The sequence below is a fragment of the Lepisosteus oculatus genome, unplaced genomic scaffold (genome assembly GCF_040954835.1).
Source record: "Lepisosteus oculatus isolate fLepOcu1 unplaced genomic scaffold, fLepOcu1.hap2 HAP2_SCAFFOLD_45, whole genome shotgun sequence".
NCBI classification, from domain to species: domain Eukaryota; kingdom Metazoa; phylum Chordata; class Actinopteri; order Semionotiformes; family Lepisosteidae; genus Lepisosteus; species Lepisosteus oculatus.
In genome coordinates this window covers 210,677-229,769 of record NW_027167988.1, presented here as the reverse complement: position 1 = coordinate 229,769, position 19,093 = coordinate 210,677, and the positions used below count along the sequence as shown (strand labels likewise).

The 19,093-nt window shown below is 41.9% G+C and overlaps 3 non-coding genes across 3 annotated transcripts; 1 reads left to right on the top strand and 2 right to left on the bottom strand.

Moving 5' to 3' along the window:
* Positions 1-240: 240 nt before the first annotated feature.
* trnai-aau (transfer RNA isoleucine (anticodon AAU)) lies at positions 241-314 on the bottom strand. Its single transcript has one exon. It is a non-coding gene; the product is annotated as a tRNA-Ile (tRNA).
* Positions 315-3,467: 3,153 nt separating this feature from the next.
* Positions 3,468-3,549, top strand: trnas-cga (transfer RNA serine (anticodon CGA)). The gene has a single exon. It is a non-coding gene; the product is annotated as a tRNA-Ser (tRNA).
* An 11,127-nt stretch (positions 3,550-14,676) lies between these two features.
* On the bottom strand, positions 14,677-14,818 carry LOC138229465 (U4 spliceosomal RNA). The gene has a single exon (XR_011185876.1). It is a non-coding gene; the product is annotated as a U4 spliceosomal RNA (small nuclear RNA).
* Positions 14,819-19,093: the final 4,275 nt, after the last annotated feature.

Below are 19,093 nucleotides of genomic sequence, written 5' to 3'. Positions count from 1 at the left end.
ACTGTGCCGGACCAGCTGGTAACTTCCGCTTATTTTGACCATATTAAACATTGGAAATCTTCCCACTTGCATTTGTGACACTTGATTTTGGCTCCACCTAAGACACTCTTAAATCTTCAAACACTTTTCTCTTCTCCCGCAACACTCTTGTCTGTCGGCACTGTGTGGCAGCGTTGCAGGACAACCCATCTCACCACGGAAAGGAACCTAACAGCTTTGGTAAGAGAGGAGAAAAGGACATGGCCCGTACGGGGCTCGAACCCACGACCTTGGCGTTATTAGCACCACGCTCTAACCAACTGAGCTAACCGGCCTCAGGACAGTGCCCCTCTCTGTGCTGCAAAAAATCGAACTCAGGGAATTTCTTTTGTCCTCCTTTGAATAGAAAGCCGTGTAATTCAGTGTACGGGCTTTCTCATGCAGTTTCATGGTTTCACAGCATTATTCAGCTGATTTTAAATGTACCTAAAGGAGAAACATTATTGAAGACCATCAATTACCAAGAGCTTTTGTCAAAGGTTTTGGTGGTCATTTTTAATGACCACAGAGCACTATGACCTCGGTTTTACATCTCATCCAAAAGACAGCGCCCTTTTACAACACAGCTTCTCCGTCACTATATTGGGAGATTGGGACCCGCACAGACCTCAGGGTGAGCGCCTCCCCGCTGGCCCTATTAACACCACTTCCAGCTGGAAGCTTTGTTTTTCCCTGTAGCTCACCCTCATCCAGGTACTGACCTGGCTCACACCTGCTTAGCTTCAGTGGGTTTTCAGTTGCGAGTTGCAAAAGTTGGGATGCAAGTGATGGAGCCGTTCGCTGCAAAAGCCACTGCATTGGCCAGGAATCGAAACCAAGCCTCCTGCGTGGCAGGCGAGAGTTCTAACAATGAACCACCAATGCTCAGTGCCTGTACCTTCAAAAAAGACGCTTTTTTGGTGCTGTGTGCAAAAAGCGTCGACATCTACTTCCAGCTGCAAAATGCCATCCGCGGACGCTGTGAATTTATTTATTTAGACACCGCTCAGAATCCCCTGTAAGATTCTCCTTCAATTCCGTTTTGCAGTGCTTTAGCTCTTTCAAAAGGCTTCGCTTTGCTAGTCACAATCCAAGGCTTGTGACAGCATTTGAAAACACTTGCCACTGCGCTGGCCGGGAATCGAACCCGGGTCAATTGCTTGGAAGGTAGCTATGCTCACCACTATACCACCAACACATGCCCGGGGGAGCCCTCCAGGACACCACCAGAGAATGCTCACGATTTCAGAAGCTGTCTCCGGGACGTGCTGATTCCACACATCCTGAATAAATCATGTTATTGTTAGTTGCTGTAGCTAGACGTTCAAATGAGTTTCATGGCCAGATGGACTGTTTCCTCAAGTGGTATAGTATTGCAGTAAGACAGCACGATGCCTGCAAGACTATGTCACGCTAAACGCCCGGGATTGTGTTTGTCCGTTCGTGTCAGTTGTCCTGCAGCCACGGGAAGTGGGACACAAACATGCTGCAATGCTTTCAAGACATTAGGATTTGTTTGTGCAACATCCGAGAAGAGTACTTGTGGCTTGAATGTGACTGAGCAAGGTGTTTAAAGACAGAGACTGAAAACTGTTAAAGGATGAGTCAAAGTAACGTCTAATCGGATTAGTTTCCTTAGAGCTGGTTCAGAGTTTGCTCAAGAGTTTACCTTTCACAGATGCGCAAAGAAGAATGTTGGGGGTGCACGCTTCAAGGCGCCTTACAGCTGTAGGGAGTGATTTCAGACGATTCGTGGCGTGTGCTCATTCCCATATACCGTACACCCCGGGGTGCAGTGCTAGGATGACGTACAATACCGCTTGGGCACGTAACGGCGTTATATGCAAGTGCGGGACGTGAGGGTTTTGCGTTTGTTCGTTTTGTTTTGCTCTGCTTTGCTTTGTTTTGCTTTCCATCGCGTTGGTAAGAGTGTAAATAAAAAGGCGATTCCTGTGTCGACCACTAATGTAAGAGCTATTTCAAGTGCGCCGTGGTGCGGCTTTTCAAATGCTTAACAGGATGATTTTGCATGCACGCGTGCTTTCATGCAGTCGTGTGTGCAACCATGTCTGCTTACGTGCAAACGGGCGTGGTTTCATGTATGCAAAAAACTTTCCTGGGCTCTTCTGAAGCACATAAAATTATTTGGAGATATACATTTCTCTTATTTCCCTCTTAGGCTCTAGAATTGATAACTTTTTTTTCATTTTTGGCATTTTTCATCATTTTCCAGAAAGTGGTTGCAAGCCCGATATCATGCGAAGAAACTTCAGGATTCGGGGATCAGTCAATGGATTTTCTTCAAAGTTGGATTTTTGCACTCTGTGGACACAGAGATGTTGTTCTATAATGTTTTTTTTTTTTCAAATTTAAAAATATCATTTTTTCATGGAGCTTTGAATGGGATGGATTCACCCTCCTTTAGCTAGGACAGAGCTCCAGGAGCCTGGGTAGGATTCTAGCTTTCTCTCCTTGCAGGCACCTGGCACAGAAGACAATATTTTTTTCCTTAAAATCTTTTTTTTTGTGTTCCTTGTTGTTCCAAACTTAATTTTAATCACTTTTAATTAGAGATTTTATTAAAAATAGTGCAATAAATGACTAATTTCACAAAAATTAATGTAATATAAAACGGATGTTTTCAACTTTATTGTAGTGTTTTAGAAACTAATATGTCTTCAAAAATGGTTGTTTTTCACTCCTATGAATGAAAACTGTTGTTATATGATGTTTTTTTTTTTCAAATTTTAAATGATCATTTTTTCATGGAGCTTTGAAGGGGATGGATTCACCCTCCTTTAGCCAGGACAGAGCTCCAGGAGCCTGGGTAGGATTCTAGCTTTCTCCCCTTGCAGGCACCTGGCACAGAAGACATCATTTTTTTCCTCTTGCTCAGGGCCGCTGGAATGCAGGTAGATTCTTTTCAACATGCTTTTACATAATATGTTGTAACAATGATTTCAACAAGAAACTACAGAAGCCTTACAGATTAAAAATATCTCACCTTGTGCTCATTTCCCTCTATTCCCCGTGTTGCAGTGGTGGGATGACGTAAATTACTGCTTCGACACGTAACGGCATTATAATCAAGTGCAAGAGCTGAGGGCTTTAGTTTTGTTTCGTTTTCCATGGCGTTCGTAAGCGCGCAAATCAAAGGCAATTCCTGCGTCTAACACGAATGTAAATGCTTTTGAAAGTGCATTGTGGTGCATTTGTGGTTTGTTGATGTTTTTTCTGTCTGCCAAAGTTGCATTTTGACATCTGGACGGGGAGACTTTATCATTTGAACGTGAAGCCAGCCTTAAACCCTCTGAGGCGTGTCTGTCTGCCGGCACGTATTTTGTGAAAGGTATTTTTTTTTTAACGGAGAGCGACTTTGAAAACGTTTCCGCAGCCACCTCGCACTCCGTGTTAGATTATAGGAGGAATGCGGCAGCGGCGAGCTCGCTGTAGTCGTGGCCGAGTGGTTAAGGCGATGGACTCGAAATCCATTGGGGACTCCCCGCGCAGGTTCGAATCCTGCCGACTACGGCGTCTGCCGCACGTCGCTTTGTGCCTGCGCTGAAAAGGTGTAGTGCCGCTTCTCCTTTCCTCGTGCTATAAAAACGCTAAATCGCTTGTCCCCGCTGCCATGGAAATCAATTCTTCAGGTAACCACACACTTTGTGTTCGCACCTCTGGTGCTCTACTTATGCCTTTGAAAACCTAATGAATAAAGCTGAAAGAATCGACACAATATGTAGGTGCTCGTAAAGCACGCAGTAAAGAACTGTTAACAGCAAGGGTTTCAGTGGGTTAACTGAGGAGAAGGCGTGATCGCTAATTGTTGACTTTGTATTTGGTGTTAGAAACACTCTTACTGTGCATGACGTGCAACAAATGTAGCCACAGAAATTGCATCACGCTTTCATGTATGCTATTGCAGACACCAACGTTGCCTAGATAGAAAACCGAAATAGCCGTGGGTTTGCTTGCTGGTCTGAAGGATCTCTCTTCGAATCTCTATCATTTGTCAATGGAAGTAAAAGGCGCTGCAATCTCATACGTTCAGAATCAAACTCGCAGCTGTTGTTCGACTTTATTTCTTGACTAATTACAACTGAGTGTTGCATGAGCAGTTACGTAAACTTGTCTGGTATATTTGAACACAGATGCCGTTCTTCAATTAAAACTAACAGTACATTGTCAGGGACATTCAGTTCTATAAAAACAAGAGACAGACAAGAGAATATTTCTACCTTTCATGTGGAGTACGTGTTGACTTACTGATCGGAATAATTGAAAAGTTCGGGTCATAGCCGATGCAGTGCGTGCTAATAAGAACAACAGCAACGCTGAGCTCTCAGCACCGTACTGAGCCCAGGTGTTTTTCTAAAGCTGTCAGGTGCAGTTCATTTACAGTACGCCCCGTGTCTCAACGGTAGGACGGAGTCAAATACTGCCTCGACACGCAACAGCATTATAATAAACCGCAGGACTTGAGGGCTGTTCTCTTTGAATGTTCCAAGGCATTCGTAAGAGCGTAGGTCAAGGGCCATTCGTGCATCTCCTGTAACTCGAGTAAAAATGCTATTCAAAGTGCAGTAACTGAAATCGTCGTCCACATGTCTCCGTTGTTGATTTATTTCTGTCTAAGAAAGTTCTATTTTCATGTCCGAACGGGGAGACTTTATCATTCCAACTTGAAGCCACCCTTAAGTACTCTGAGGTGTGTGTCTGCTTACACGTATGGCGTAAAAGGTTTCTTAAACGGAGAGCGAACTTGAAAAAAGTTGCCGCCGCCGCCGCCTCGCACTCCCTGTTCGATTGTAGCAAGAAGCCAACAGCTGGCGTATTTACTGTAATCGTGGCCGAGTGGTTAAGGCAACAAATTTGAAATCTGTTTGGGTCTCCCTGCGCAGGTTCAAATTCTGCCGACTACGGTGCTCTCGTGCGTGCATGAAAAAGGACGAGCGCTGTTTTGTTTTCGCTGGGACCTTTAACACTCTAAATCGCCTAGACCCACTGCCTTGGAAATCGATTCTTCAGCACCCACGAGTGACGCTTTGCAGCTGGACGCAGATAACGATGCTTTTCTGCAACGAGCTTTCCAGCTGAATTTTCTCGGCAGCTCCATACTGAACCTGTTCTCCATTGCAACATAGCGGAGGCTCGTCACGTCTATAGCAAGGCTGTGTAGGACCGCATACGCCACAGTGACTTGTACACAGACCACATGAAAGGCAAGCAAAATACACTTTTAAAATTCCAAAGACTCACAAGGTCAGAGGAACAGCGATGACCTGAACAGATCTGTTACAGAAGTCTAGGTTGACCTTTTTAGAGCTGTAATTGCATTTTTGTTTAATAGAAGATCACATCTACTCGCATGTACCAGCACCTTACAGTTTATTGATGTTAATTCTATTTAAGTAATAAGATTGCTAACGATGTTTGACTTTAGCCGGTGTTTTTTAGAACAAATTGCTTACTCTTCTGTAAGGAATACGCAGTACGTGCCTTTGTCAGTCATTGCTCACCATACCTGTAACTTTCTTATCTAACTCACTTCCTCAAATGGTGAAGGTCCACAAACATAAATGAAAAAAAGCCTTGTTGTAGATGAGGTGCACAAAAAAGCAGCCCCTGATAGTGTATAACACATTTGTACTATTGCAGAGACACATGTAACATATATATATATTGTATATATATATGAAACAGAAATAGAAACAGAAACAGGAATCGCTTACTCACCTGGAGAATCTCTGTAGGAATATCTAGCATTTATCAATGGAAATAAAAGCTGCTTTAATACAGTGCATGTTCAAACTCAAACCCTCAGCTGCTGTTCTTGTTTGTTTTGGGACAAATTGCAACTGAGCATCGCATGAGCCGTTACGTACCCTTATCTGTTAGGGAATTTCAAGGGAGGAGTTAGGTCAGAATGGGTAGGCTGCAAAACAACAAGTAAAGATTTATTCCAAGATGAAACGTTGTGGCGATTTTCTTATCTTTTCAGCATGGACTAAACTTTTACGTGTTCCTTATATGCTATATATGTATATATTAGCACCAATGTCGTTCTTAAAAACTAACATGAAATTGTCAGGGACATTCAGCTATATACAAAGACGAGACAGACAAAGTAATAATTCTGTATTAACGTGGCCTACATATTGACGCAATGATCGAACTAACTGACATGTTCTGATTCAGATCTCCTGCAGTTCATGCCAATTAGAACAATAGCAATGCTGAGTCCTCCCCACCCTACTGAGCACAAATTCAGCTGCTCTCCAGTTCTGTTCTGCATGTTTTTTCATTGCAATTGAGCTCGGAGCTGGAGATGATCTCCATACAGTTCTGTGTTAACTAGCCCGCACTTGCGTGCTAATTTACGGGTTGTGGCAAATGCTTTTCTATAGTTCATATACATGACGGCAACCTGTTACCGAGGAACCTGAGAGGTTTAAAAGCCTCACGAGCCAGGCAGGACTCAGACCTACAATCTTCTGATCCAAAGTCAGGCGCGTTATCCATTACGCCACTGGCCCATAGAACATGCGCTTGCACTCCACCACAGAGAGCTCTACACTGCTACTAGTAGTACACTTCCCCATCTAAATTTTCACAGCAAGAAACTTGTGTTTCCTACTATTTTTATCAGGTTTAAAATGTCATCTCCTTAAAACAAAAAAAGTGTTGATGTGTCGTGCTGAAATTCCGATTGATTTTGAATTCAAAGAAAAAAGGTTTTCTTCCAAAACACCATGAAATTGTCACATCTTGCAGACAATAGGTGTATTCCATGTTGAAAAGAGAAGAAAGAAAACCATGGAGCCTTTTACAGGTGTGAGGCTTCTTCAGGTGTGAGAAGACCTCACAGCTGAAACGCTGTGTTTCCGTTCTTCTCTTTTCAGCATGCAATAAACCTATTACTTGTTCCTTTGCAGCCGAGGCATGCTGACGTAGCTACCCAGCTGAACATCTTGCAGACTCTACAGTACTTCTCTCCTGTAGAAGTAAAGCAGGGCTTGCTGGGTGAGCTTTTGCTCCGGTAAATTAGGTCACGTGTCATGTTAAATCACTTCTTCTAAACACAACATTTGCTGGTGCTAGCTTTCCCCATGAAAAGAGACATTTCCCTTACAGTACATGACATATCGTTTTTATTCTATCAATAAATATAGAAATTAAACAAAAGAAAAAATGGTGTCGCCAAAGAATGCACAGCTCTGTCGCCTTGGGGAGGTGTCAAGGGCATTGAGCTCCTTGGACATGAAAAGTGCCCGATAAATGCCATTTCTCATCATTTCTCTTGGCGTCAGTTCTGCTATTAAATGGGAAAGAGGCAACGGGCTCAGAGATTATGTTAAGTGCACACCGAGCGCAGATGTGTCCAAGTGTCTGTAAAAGTGCGGTGCTCCCTAGTGGCTTAAAGTGCCTGCCTAGTAAGCAGGCGATCCTGGGTCTGAATACCAGCTGTGCCTCTCTCCGTGTCTTGTTGTGCCAAATGTATCATTTCAGACAAACATGTACAGCTTTGTTCAGTTTAATGCAAGAATTCATTTCCTTTCTGGAATAACTTGTTTTTGAAGAAATCCATACATTTTGTGAAAGATGAAATCCATTTCTTGGTTGTCAGTGAAAAATTATTGCTGGCTACGAGAAGCGCAAACGATTGTTTTCTTTGACCATAAACCTGCAAATGTAGGGAGCACAAAAGACCGTCAGACTCTGTGGTGCAATCGGTTAGTGCATTTGGCTGTTAACTGAACAGTTGGTGGTTCAAGCCCCTCCAGTATGCGTGTCTCAGTTTTTCCAATGTAAACATCATCACCATCGCTAAAGAAGATGGCGCAGAAGGCTCCACAGCCGAAACGTTGTGCTTCTTTTCTTCTCTTTTCAGCATGGAGTAAACCTTTGTTTTATCCTTTGCAGCCTAAGCATGCTGACGCAGCTACCTTTCTCTTAACGCGCCTCAATCATTATTCACCAAAACGATCAGCAGAATAAGTCGCCTTTGTGGTGATGTCACTCCTCTGCTTCACAAATGTCCTTAGTGACGGGCCATTTCTTTCTGCCATTTTTCCGGAGCGGTTATTGATTGCTCCATCATTTCCCTCTTACTTTCCATCACTAGATTGAAAAAAAAAACAGAAACAGGCTGACAGGACGACAATCAAATTGCAAAAACTCATCAAAGCACTCGATAGAGTATTTGAATCCACAAGTAGCTACGAGCAACTTTGTCCTGGCTTGCATGAAAGTCGGAAAATGTCAAAAAGAAAAAGATGGTGGCTTTTTCATATTCGTTCTTTTATTTTTAGTTCGTTGCTTCTTCTGTCCATTGTCCTCCTGCCTGGCTCTTGACCTGTTTGAACGCACACAGTAGACTTTCATGCAGGGGATTTGTCCTGAGCCTCTGTGAAAGACCCACCCACCCCCATAAATAACTGCTCTAGAAACACATGAATGCAAAACTAAACCACAGCTTAAAGAGGAGCTTGTCATGACCGCCAGGCAGTTAAGACCAACTCTTAAGCGATCTAATCAGCACCAGCAGTGGGTGATTATTAACAAACGCCGCCGCACGAGTTAACCCACCTGCACACACTCCACCGTGCGGTACGCAGTGCTATTTTTACCATCTTTACCTGCTTCCCGCTGGTATTGAGTCTACTCCTTGAGAGCTCTACCTGGCGTTTTTTCCATTACCTCGTTTATTCTGGATATTGGACTCCCCTTCTGCCTTTTTGACTTTGGACCTCGCCTCTCACCTCGGACTGTTTGCCACCAGTGTTCTCCCTGGATTACGACTTACCTTACGCCTCTTGACAACGAAACAAAGCAAAGCAGAGCAAAACAAAACGAACAAACGAAAACCCTCACGTCCCGCACTTGCATATAACGCCGTTACGTGCCCAAGCGGTATTGTACGTCATCCTAGCACTGCACCCCGGGGCGTATGGTATATGGGAACGAGCACACGCCACGAATCGTCTCGAATCACTCCCTACAGCTGTAAGGCACCTTGAAGCGTGCGCCCCCAACATTCTTCTTTGCGCATCTGTGAAAGGTAAACTCTTGAGCAAACTCTGAACCAGCTCTAAGGAAACTAATCCGATTAGACGTTACTTTGACTCATCCTTTAAGGGACCCTTGTTAATTGGAGAATCCAATGATTTCGAATGAATTCTGTATGCGTTAAAAGACAGCTATACACAGAAAACATGCAGGACACTTCTCATGATGTTTCCCGAGCCGAAACACAGTGCGTTTTTCCAAGCCATCTGACAAAGCCCGCCCACTGAAAACTGCAGCAGATCGTGTAAAGACGTTCAACTTTGTAACTACTGCACGCACGCACAGGAAGCAGAATAAATTCCTCTTTTCAAACTGTCAAAGGTTTGCTTTGCGAACACTGCAGGACATCGCACAATCGCTTTTGAACGGGGACAAACGATTTCTTATGGGGCGCAGTAAGTACAGACGTTTAAAAAGCTCCACTCATGCCGACGATGCAGCATGAAGAAGCGCAACCTAACGTTTGCATTCCTAGCAAATTCCTTTCATTTTTTTATAAATAAAGACAGTCTTGTTTAACAAATAACACACACAACATTTTACATTGTCAATTCAGTTCAAATCAATGTATTTCTATATAGCGCCTTTCACAACAAGGGCTTCCCAAGGTTCTTAACAATGCAAGTTGTTAAGAGCCTTGTGTCTAATATGCCGCCTCGGTAACGTGCTGTCTCTTTGAGGCAAATGTTTAAATCCTCTGAGTTAAGTGCTGAAGTTATAGTAGTCCTATCAGTATTGTTGCCTCCGATCAACAGATCCTCAGTTTTCTCAGAGTTGAGTAACAAAAAGTTTTCACACATCCAAGTATTTCCTTCATTAATGCATTTAACTAAAGTGATAATAGAAGAGTTGTCGTTTGGTGTAAACAAAATGTTTATTTGAGTGTCATCAGCATATGAATGAAAGTTCATATTATTTTTTCGGATTATCCTACCTAGCAGCAGCATGTAGAGAGAGAGAGCAATATTGGTCCCAGCACTGATCCCTCTGGTACCCCAAATTGAACTGGTGACATTGATGAAGCAGTACAATTATTAGATATTTGAACATAATGAAAACGATGAGTTAAATGTGAAGTAAACCACTTAAGGACGGTTCCAAATAAGCCAACCTCAAACTCAAGCCTGTGTAACAAAACAGAGAGGTCAACCGTGTCAAAGGCAGCTCTAAGATCTAGAAGCACAAGCACTGTTGCATTCCCCGCATCAGTAGCTAAGAGAATATCATTTACGACTCTTGTTAATGCAGTTTCAGAAAGCAGACTGAAATTTCTCAAGTATATTATTTGAATCCAGATACGATTGACGTTGGGCAACAACTATTCTCTCAAGACTTTTAGATTGAAATGGGACCTTTGAGAAAGGCCTGTAGTTGTTAAGAACTTGTGGATCCAAATTTGACTTCTTAAGGAGCGGTCTAACAACCGCTACCTTAAATTGATCAGGTACAACGCCTGACGCAAGCGATGCATTCATCATACTAATTATAGGTCCTGCCAGTCCTTCGAGGGAATCTTTGACTAGCTGAGTGGGGATGGGATCTAGCGAACAGGTGGTTGACTTTGTCTTACGTTTGTGTCCATGAGTCCACCATAAGAAGAAATCTGAACAGGAGTGTTGATCATGCGAGGTCACCACGGAGGAAACCACTGCTCTCCCCCCCAAAAAAACCACCACTGCCCCTCTCAAGTTTGCTAAAGACCACATGGATGTTCCACAGCAACTCCTGGAACAATGTTCTGTGGACAGACGTGACAAAAGTTGAACTTGTTGGTAAATGTGCACAGCGTTATGTTTGGAGATAACAAAACACTGCATACCAACTCCAAAACCTCATCCCACCTGGGAAGCATGGCAGAGGCTGTACGGGTTGCAATCATCGAGGAACCGATGAATTCCAAGATGTATCAGGAAATTCTACAGCAGAATGTCAGGGTGTCTGCCTGTGATCTAAAACTCGAAAGACGCTGGGTCATGCAGCATGACAAAAACAAAGGAGTACATCAACAACAGAGTGGCTGAAACAGAAGAAATTCCGTATTTTGGGATGGCCAAGTAAGAGTCCTGACCCCAATCCCATTGAAGTGCTGTGGCATGATCTGAAGCAGGCCGTTCAGCGCAAGACATCCCAAAAATATACATGAACTGAAACAGTTTTGCATAGAGGAATAGGCCAAAATACCTCCTAACCGCTGCTCAGGTCTGAACAGCCGCTACAGAAAGTGGGGGTTGAGGTTTTTGTCATAAAGGAGGTTCCACTAGCTCCTTAATATAAGGGTTCACGTACTTTTTCCATCAATGACCTTGATTGTTTAAACCATTTGGTCAATAAAGAAACAGCAATGTCAAATGTTGGGCGTGTGTTGTTTGTTAAATCAGACTCTCTTTATTAATTATTATGACTTAGATAAAGATAAGATCACATGTTAGGAGCCATTCATGCAGAAATCCACATCATTCCGAAGGGCTGTTTACACATTTTTTTCTCCCAACTGTATGTGAGAGAAAAGCAGAGACGCTCACTGAGTAAGGTGGGGTTGTAGCTTTGCAAATCACAAGGACATTTGTACACTCAAAATGGGACAGGAGCACCCCAGATGGGACTCGAACCCACAATCCCTGGCTTAGGAGGTCAGTGTCTTAGCCATTAGGCCACTGGGTGGGGTCAATCACGCTGATGAATAGCCAGTTTAGTTTTCCTTTGCTTTTTCAAAGGGATCCCCAAAATTAGGGAAGTTAGGCAGCAGAAGGTTTACTGTGACCTGAGAAGGACCGGCATCCAATCACGGTGATACACACACGCACGCTCTCACTCATCTGAGCTACACAGCTACCAAGATGGTCTCAAGTGTGCCGAGCTGGTACGGAACATATTGAACTGATCGACAGCGAATTGTCTCTCAAACAGGCTTTTCACCTCTGAGCTCCCTGACTGACAGTGATCAGCTACAGATGCAGCCATTCAAAGTGAGCGGTACAGACACGTACCGCAGGTAAGATGACACGGGGTACCGCGGTGCGTGATTGGTTGACCGACAGGGGCACTCGTGGTCCGTTGGTCTGTCGTAGAAAGACTTACTGTAAACGTCTTTACTGTGCCCGTTGTAGATATTGAATTTTACCACTGAAGGAAAATCTTAGTAGCTGAGCATAAAAAGAATAGGAGCATACTGTAACGCGTGTGAAGGCCATAAACGATATTCATTTTGGAACATAAACATACAGTATATAGCTGGTCTTGGTACTTTAAAGAAAAAAATACACACCAGTATTCCATTTCTCTCTAAACATTGTAAGCTTCGAAGTCTTTAACTAACGTGATACCGGAGTCAACAAGCATACTTTTAGAATTTGATTAAAAGGGAATATAATATGGAATCGCGTATCTAAAGAATTTAATAACGGTATGATTATATCCGTGTACTGCGACAGGGCTGTGTAGGGCTGTTTCGCCTGCCTGTTCATGCGAGCTGTCTTGTAGCTGACTGGTCTAGGTGCGTGACTACCAACTGGCAGGTTGTGTGTTTGAATCCAGCTGGTGTTGGACTTTTTAACAAACATTTCTTCGAAAAAATAGGTAAGCGATATTATGGACAATCAATTGACATTTATATTTCAAAATATCGCAACATGATCGATATTTGCGATATTTTGAACATATCTTCCCTTCTGACAGCGGTTCCTGCTTCTAGTGTGTGTGTGCAACAGAGTAAATTTTTATAGAGAAATGGAGGCTGGACAGTATGCGTTACAATATAAACATTTAAATTGATTAAATCGTGTTGTGATTTAAATCGCAAACGCGTGTTTAATTATGTTTTTTAATCATAATCAGGCTAATGCATTTCTACATTTTCTGTATGAACCAGCTTAGAGGTTCATACAGAAAGACAGCTTGTGTTTAAATTGAGTGTAAGGTAATTTATGCTTCTAAAGTCATGGTCAGCATTTATTATTGTACTGTGCTGTAAACTTTTTCTGTGCCTAGTCACATTATTTTATAGCGTTTTTATTGTGTTATTAAATCCGGTGGCGCTGTGTGTTAGTTTCCTGACTCCCATTATTTAAACTGCGACACTGATCATTCATCTCTAAATAAACTTTATTTTATATAGCGTTTTAAGCGAATAGGTAATTAGATTGCTCATAAACCTAATCGCTTTTTCTACATAAACACAGCGTGATTGCTCTCTGAAAATGCTTTTCCTTAAAGCGATTCTATTGAGGGAGTAGCCCAGCTACCACTTAACACTGTACTTCCTACTTTGAATACCTGTGAGACCGGTTTAATTCGTCACAGCCAGCACTCCGGGAGTTCATATTGCTTGACTAATTTTAAAAACTAAGTTATAAATGCAAACGCTTCCTCGGTGCGCTGCTCTGGTACGCCGGGTCTTACACAGTGCCTGTCGGCAGTGAGCGTTACAATATACATACCCAAAACTGCTTGTACCCATCTGTCATGCAAATAAAACACCTTGAATTGAATTGAATTGAGGGAGAGAGGGGGGTAGTGGGACAGATATACTGTAGACAGACTCAAGGCAAATAAGATACTTATGGGTACGCAGGCATTCACGACAGCAACATACGAAACGTTTGCACGTACTGTATAGTTAAGTTATTACTTGGTTTTCAAAGTGCAACGAAATACAATATTGTTGTTGCTGCTGTTCTGGTTGTTTTTATCCCATAAAGCGTTTTGAGAAGCCACCTTTAAAGGCGATATATACTGTAAAACCGCTGATTCTGCACAGTGTACGAAGTAAATTATTTTCGCAGTAATTAATTTACACGTGTATAATAAATATAGTAAATATAATAAATTAATTACTGCGAAAATAATTTACTTCGTACACTGTGCAGAGTGCCGTATACTCCTAGTTGCAGCACACACGATACATACAGTAAAAAGCCTCAGGCACTGTGTTAGATGTGTTTTCGACGTTATATATGCGTTTATTCATGTCGTCGATTTTACGGTTGCAATTCGACGTTGATTATACGTCGAGGCGACGTATATATACGTATAGCCGTATTATCGCCGTAAATATACGTATATTCGACGAATCAATGCCCACTGGGATGTTTCCCGAGCCGAAACAGTGCGTTTTTCCAAGCCGTTTGACAAAGCCCGCCCACTGAAAACTGCAGCAGATCGTGTAAAGGCGTTCAACTTTGTAACTACTGCACGCACAGGAAGCAGAATAAATTCCTCTTTTCAAACTGTCAAAGGTTTGCTTTGCGAACGCTGCAGGACATCGCACAATCTCTTTTGAACGGGGACAAACGATTTCTTATGGGGCGCAGTAAGTACAGACGTTTAAAAAGCTCCACTCATGCCGACGATGCAGCATGAAGAAGCGCAACCTAACGTTTGACAGACAAAAGCCGGGCGCCGCTACGAGCAATATGAAATCAAACTGACAGCACACGGCGTTTCGCGCTGACTCAAAAGTGATCTCGACAGACGCTGTTCTCTGCATAACGCTGAAAGAGCTAAAGAGCGTTTCTGTGGAGACGTAACAAGCTCGTTTCTTTCTACCATGATGTCACCATGACAAAATCTGTCTTTAAACACCTTGCTCAGTCTCTGACGAGACTGTCAAAAATTGCTTTCGCCGATTGTATTGCAAACCGGTGGAAGCGGGGTATTGGGAAAAGTTTTCAACTAGCAATAATCGCGCCTCGGCTAAACCTCACAGGCTACGATACTGCCACTGCGCAAAGCTGACGGTTGCCAGGCAACCGCGGGGATCCTATGGAAATCGTTATCAATCGTCTCATGGCATGTCATTGCTGTAACGCTTCATATTTGTCGTCTTCTTCTTCTAGCTTGAGGTTTTGAAGAATTTCATGACAGACAAGGGCTCCGTCGGGAACAAAGGGCGTTGTGAGAAAACCATTGCTTATTTTCAGCAGCAGAAATACAACCCTTTAAATACAAGATGACGGAACAATGACGAAGGGCATGCCGGGAGGAACTCATGCACTACAGAGGAAAGGGGGCGGGCACGTACAGTTCACATTCAAGCCACAAGTACTCTTCTCGGATGTTGCACAAACAAATCCTAACGTCCTGAAAGCATTGCTGCATGTTTGTGTCCCACTTCCCGTGGCTGCAGGACGACTGACACGAACGGACAAACACAATCTGTGGCGTGTAGCGTGACATAGTCTTGCAGGCATCGTGCTGTCTCACTGCAATACTATACCGCTGGAGGAAACAGTCCATCTGGCCATGAAACTCATTTGAACGTCTAGCTACAGCAACTAACAATATCATGATTTATTCAGGATGTGTGGAATCAGCACGTCCCGGAGACAGCTTCCGAAATTGTGAGCATTCTCTGGTGGTAGGGGCGTTCAAGATGGCGCTCAGGTGGGAGGTAAAGTTTAGTGGTTGAGGATTTTTTTTGAGTTTTTCATGACCTGAATGTTAATTTTTGCTTTTTTTGACTACAGAAAAATAAGGACTTAACACTACTTGTTTAAACTTCAGTTATAATTGAAAGAAAAAAAAACGATTTTTTTTAGGTTTAAGAATTTCGATATGAGTAACACTGGGAAAAGAAAAGAGAGTGCTGGGTCTTCGAAGGAGAAGTCTAAGAAACCTCAATCGTATATGTATAGCACTACAAGAAAATTGATGGCAACTAAAGGGAAAAGTGAAGCAGCTGGAGGGGACGTGGAAAGAGTGCTGGAGATGCGCTCGTACGCGAGCGCTCGCAGCCCAAGTGAGACTCAGCTGCCAGAGGAAGAGCCGGAGTCCCTGCCCAGCACACCTGTGAAAACCCCGGCAGCCAAGAGAGGAAGGGGCGACCTGACGCTGGAGGAGCTCCAGACCAACATCTTCAACATGATGGCACAGAGCATGGGTGAGCTGAAGGAAGTGATTTGATCTAATACAGTCGCAATCGAAAGTCTTAAAAAGTCCATGGACTGTGTGTTTAAAGAGGTTGAAGACTTAAAGTAGGCTGGGCAAACGATTTTTAAATTTTTAAAAAAATAAATAAATAATGAGATATAATGATGTTTTCCTGCTTAACTTAGACATTGCACGACTTTAAAACATATAAAAACAGGTTTCGAGAGTTAAAAACCACTTTTTATGCGCGAAAAATGGGTGATTTTTCTTCCTCTTGATCAGCTCAGAATCTTTGTGTACGCTGTAAGGTTTTTACTTCTTAATTAAACGTTTAAAATACACGAATTTCATAAAGACAACACACGTTTCGAAGAGAAAAAATCCCATTCTTTTCTCTTCCTGGTGTGTGAAACTGATCAGCAGGTCTTTTTTTCCCAATCAGAGGCTCTGAAAATAGCGTACCGCCCACTGCGCTCCGTCAGAGAGGGGCGCGGCACCGAGAGAGGGAGGAGGCGCGGAGCGCAGCAGTACAGAACGAACGTTCTACTGCCTGGAGCGCTTACGGCAGCGATCGCGTCTGCATTTATAACTTAGTTTTTAAAATTAATCAAGCAATATGAACCATCTCTTTTTACTTTTAAGTCACTTAATTATCATTAAACACAGCTTTCTCACCACCTAGACTACTTTTTGATACCATCCTTAGACAAAGCAGAAACGTCTTGTTCTGTCTAATGACATTACAAGTGGAAAGATTACAGATTTTAATCGTCTTTAATTTTGTTACGTTATACATTTTAGAAACGTTTCATCCATACAAACACCACAAAACTATTCTCGATTGTATTTCTGAATGGTATGTTACACTTAGTTCACTGTTTTAAATACATCTAATTAAGAAAGTTAGGTGTTAGCATAAACTATTAGCAATCAATATTAAATTTAGCACTGTAATAATTTGTTGCACTTTCCCCCGCATCTTGTAAAAATATATTTTCATTGTTCAAATATACATTAAATCTGACTATCATATAATAAGTTAAATACAAAACTAAAGAAAAAATAGGGTTAAATATAATTCAAAATATTTTGCTAACAATGTTAACTGTTTATAAATAATAAATTGTATTAACTAAAGAGTAGGATGGCACAGTTGTTAGTATGCTTTTTGTTTTGTTTCTTTTTCATAAATACAACAGTAGTACCTGATGTCTCAGTGGCTTTCAAAATTAAATTTTGCATGCAAACCTGTGAACTAGAAAGATAACTAAGATATCCATCCATTTATAATGGTGGCAAAGTGGTTAGCATTGCTATCTTGGAGCACTGGGGTCCCAGGTCCCATCCTGTGTGTGTGGGGTTTGCATGTTCTCTCTGGGTTACATGGTTTTTCTCCATATGTGTGATATGACTCCCTCTTGCACTCCAAAACATACTGGTAAGTTAATTGGTTTATGGGAAAACTGGCCCTGGTGTGTGTGTGTTTGTGTCTGTCTGTCCTGTGATGGACTGGCGCTATGTCCAGGGTGTATTCTGCCTTGTGTCCGTTGCTTACTGGGATAGGCTCCAAATCCTCTGTACTGGATAAAGAGATTAGAAATGGATGGAAGTAAAGGCACTGTGTGGATTGAACTATACACAGTGTTAGAAACCCACTATGAAATGGCAGCATCTCACTGAGAATAAAATATTTTATAGTGCTGGCTTAAGTAAACAGCCTTTCCAACTCTCTTGCACATCAGTATCCATACCTAGTTATTTAAACAAATTGCCTCTAATTATAAACATCTTAATATGCTGGCTCTGTGGATCCGCATCAGCGATGTTTGCCCATTCCTTCAATTCATGTCCATCCAACACACAGTTCAATGCTAGCAACTACACAAAATCTAAAATACAATCCTCATTTCAGTATCTATGTAAACATACAGTCTGTTAACTTCATCATCTTCATCAAAAGTATGCCTAACCCCATTAGGAAGTGTTCTTGTTATCAGTGTATTCCTCAGCTATCCCAAAATTATCTTCTTACCAACATCTCTAGTTTTTTATCCTGCAATAACTCAGCCAACACTTAAATCTCGAAAAGCTGCTTGTGTTCATTTCTTTAAATCACAAATATCATGTGTAAATACTGTCCATATAATAATCTGCATTGTGGAATAATAGTTTATTTTAAAGGGAACTAGAGAAACTAAGAACTAGAGAAATCAAGAAAGGCTTTTTTTTCTAGAATTAATAAATGCACATCCTGTTCACTGGGGAAATTAAATCCACACTGAGCAATCTTCAATATGTTCAGAATATGACAGCGAGAATCCTATCAGGGATGCATTACACCTGTTTTCAAGTCCTTGCATTGGTTACCTATCAGGTTTTGAGTCAACTTCAAAATCCTCATCCTCATTCAGTACCTACAGTATATGGCTTATTATCTGTCTACTCCCCACCTTTGTCCGTCTGACTCTGGTCTTCTAGCTGTCCTCAAGAACATCTACATTCTGTGGGTGACAGGGTCTTCTCTAGCTGCACCCCAGAGCTCTCAATTTGTATTCCCAGTGATATCAGTCACGTACCCTGAGTGCATTTAAATCTAACCTCAGAACCTTTCTTTTCAGAAGACTTAGTGTCTGTATCTGCTTCATTTTCTAATTTTGGTAGCACCTCTAACTGCTTGTCTTTCTTATATGTATTTACTTTGTAATCTGTGGTCCTTTTATCTGTTTTTATATCTACTGTATTGCTTTGAGATGTCACTTTTAAAGGTGATATATAAAATAAAGTTTTTTATTATTGTTATAGAGAAACATGATCAGTTTTCCCTGGTCCAGATACTGTAAAAAGATCTAAAGCATACTAGTTTGTCACTCTTCTCATTCCCTTTGCTAAATAACTTTTCATATTAATCTGATCAATCTAACTGCCTGTTTTCTGTGCTTTCTCTATCCTGCTAGATTTGCAATTATTCTGAACATTTTCTTCTTGAAATAACTCATTTCTAAATACCTTTTTTCACTGTTAACATCTTGCAGCAAAGCTGCGACAAAATATACACTTAGCACAGTTCATCCTGCTACCAACATTGAATAACAAAATCTTAAGATTTCTATATTTATGTCTTTATTTAGTGGTTTCATTA